General features: G+C 37.3%; 1 non-coding gene across 1 annotated transcript; it reads right to left on the minus strand.

Moving 5' to 3' along the window:
• Positions 1 to 1,418: 1,418 nt before the first annotated feature.
• On the minus strand, positions 1,419 to 1,525 carry LOC148764146 (small nucleolar RNA R71). The gene has a single exon (XR_016024879.1). It is a non-coding gene; the product is annotated as a small nucleolar RNA R71 (small nucleolar RNA).
• Positions 1,526 to 3,284: the final 1,759 nt, after the last annotated feature.

A 3,284-nucleotide genomic window follows, 5' to 3' on the forward strand; every position in this document is an offset into this window, starting at 1 on the left:
TGAACTAAAATTATTAATTTAGGATTATGGTTGATTTTAATATGTAGCTTGGATATTGTGTTGGTTTGTTGCTTATTCTCATTGAAAATATTCATGTTTACTCAAATTGGAGCTTATTGCCCATTTATTTGCTTGATCACCATTTAAATGTGTCTAGGTATTTGGATGACACTTGAGAGAGTTAGTCTAAATTAGACCTTAATTTGGGTAATGTGTGTTCAATACACTTAAAAAGGAATTTCAGTATTTTGATGTGCAATTAGAGTAGACATACATTTAATTTCCACACATAGTCAATTTGTAGAACCTTGTCTTAAAGAACTTAATTTAGTTGTCTCCTATAGACATATAGTCATTCAATTAAGTTAAGCAAATGTGTAATATCTCAATGGAGAAGTACACATACTTTAAGATTCTAGACTAACATCAGCTTTCATTGAGATTAAGTAATTAAGCAAACCTAATTCCAAGTGAAATATTAAAGGATACCATAATCCTAGACTATTATACCATTGTTTCCACCTCAATTTATTATTTGCACCATTTTAATTATAGTTCAAATTTTGGTACTTGGATAAAATTAGCTTGTTTTAATTTTAATAGTTAGCAGCAACTATTAGATCAACTCCTTAAGGATCGAAAACTCAACTTATCACTTTACTACCTGTTGCGATCGTGTACGCTTGCACGTAATCTTTGCTTGTATTTTGCATTGAATTTCGAGCTTATCCCAAATTGCACAAGCAAAAGATAAATTTTTCCACAACAAGTTTTTGGCGCCGTTGCCAGGGAGTTGTTTTCTATTTTTGTGCTAATATTAATACTAAGCAAGCTAGTTTTAATTCAAGCTTTATTTTTCTTTGTTTTTAGGTACGTAAAACCATCATTATATGATAAAAGTACGAAGCTTGGAATGGGTTTTGCATGATCTAGAAATAAGGGAAACTTTTCAAAGACTACTTAGACAAGATCCCCAAGATGGTGAGCAAGTTGAAAACATGGATACAAATCAAAGGGAACAACACGTGCATCAGCATGAAGCAGCAGATAATATATCCTTGAGAGATTATGTAGTCCCATTGGAACAAGGTCTTCATTCAAGTATTCGGAGGTTAGCAATTCAAGCTAGCAACTTTGAGATAAAGCCGACCATTATCCAAATGATATAAACATTAGTTCAATTTGGAGGCTTCTCCAACGATGACCCTAACACGCATATCGCTAATTTTTTGGAGATTTGTGACACTTTCAAGCACAATGGGGTCACTGATGATGCTATATGATTATGACTATTTCCTTTCTCATTGCGGGACAAGGCAAAAGTGTGGTTGAACTCTCTTCCCATCGACTCTATCACTACTTGGGACGACCTTGCACAGAAATTTCTAGCCAAGTTTTTTCCTCTTGCGAAGATTGTGAAGATGAGAAATGACATCACTTCTTTCATGCAATTGGATTCCAAGTCTTTATACGAAGCATGGGAGAGGTATAAAGACTTGCTCTGAAGATGTCCACACCCTGGCTTCCCTAAGTGGTTACAAGTGCAAACCTTCTACAATGGGCTACTAAACCTGATTTGGACTACCATCGATGCAGCAGCTGGAGGTGCTCTCATGGCAAAGTAGACTGATGATGCATATGACCTCTTATAGGAGATGGCCTCCAACAACTATCAATGGCATTCCAAGACGGCCTTACCAAGGAGGGTAGTTGGGGTTCATGAGCTAAATGCCATTAATGCATTGACAGCCCAAGTGGCTACTCTCTTGAAGAAAATTGATGCTTGCGGAGTCCATTCTATACAAAATCCATTTATTTCTTGTGAATATTGTGGGGATGGGCATGCTACCGATCATTGTCCAATGAGTACAGAATCAGTGCAATTTTTTGGTAAGAAGCAGTAGAATAACTCGTATATAAATACTTATAACCCTAAGTGGAGAAATCATCCAAATTTCTCTTGGGGCAACTAGCAGGGATCTTCATCAGCTCCGCATCCACATTTTTCAGTGCAAGAAAAAAAGACTTCCATGGAGGACTTACTCATGTAGTACACAAAGAAGACGGATGCTCTTATTCACAGTCAAGCAGCCTCATTGAAAAATCTCGAGACTTAAGTGGGGCCGTTAGTCAATGCTGTCAATATTAGGCCTCAAGGAACATTTCCTAGTGACACAGAGCCAAATCCAAAAGGAGAAGGAAAAGTGCATGTGAAGGCCATCACTCTTAGAAGTGGAAAATTATTGGTTGGCAATAGTACTAAGCAAGAAAAGCCTCAGGAGAAGCCAATTGAAAATGAAGTAGTAGTTGAAAGTTTTAACCAGTAGGAGGAAGTCAAAGATACACAAGTCACAAACCCATTGCCTCCATTTCCTCAACGTTTCCAAAAACAAAAGTTAGATGCACAATTTCAAAAATTTTTAGAAGTGTTCAAAAAGCTCCACATAAATAAACCTTTTGCTGAAGCATTGGAGTAGATGCCCTCATACGTCAAGTTTTTGAAGGATATCTTGACAAAGAAAAGAAGACTTGGAGAGTATGAAACTGTGGCATCAACTAAGGAGTGTAGCGTCAAATTCAAACAAACTCCCACTAAAGCTCAATGATTTGGGGAGTTTCACGATACCTTGCACTATTGGGGCATTGTTCTTTGCTAAGGCTTTAAGTGACTTGGGGGCCAGCATAAATTTGATGCCTTTGTTAATTTATCAGAAGTTAGGATTGGGGCAAATCAAGCCAACCACTGTGACACTACAGCTAGCTTATTGCTCTCTCACTTATCCTCAAGGGATTATGGAGGATGTGTTAGTCAAGGTAGATAAATTCATTTTCCTAGTGGATTTCATTGTTCTTGACATGGAGGAGGATCAAGAGGTACCAATCATACTTGAAAGACCCTTTTTACGCACCGTAAGAGCTCTTATTGATGTAGAGAAAGGGGAGCTTACATTGAGAGTTCACGACTAGAAGGTAACATTTAATATTTTGCAAACTCGAAAGTTTCCCAATAACCATGATGAATGCTTTGCTGTAAGTGTTGTCAACAATATCATCCATGAAATATTTGAGGAGAGTTACCCCTATGACCCTTTAGAGGCGTCTATAATAACTAATTTTGAGAGAGAGGATGATGATTATGTTGAATGTGTTAAATTATTGGATGCATCTTCTCGAGTGTTGAGGACACCTTTCGAACCTTTAGATTTTTCTACTACATCATCACCAACGAAGCCATCCATTGAGGAGCTTCCCACGTTATAGCTTAAGCCACTACCATCACATTT

This window comes from Theobroma cacao, chromosome 2, assembly GCF_053813885.1.
Source record: "Theobroma cacao isolate CCN51 chromosome 2, ASM5381388v1, whole genome shotgun sequence".
NCBI lineage: Eukaryota > Viridiplantae > Streptophyta > Magnoliopsida > Malvales > Malvaceae > Theobroma > Theobroma cacao.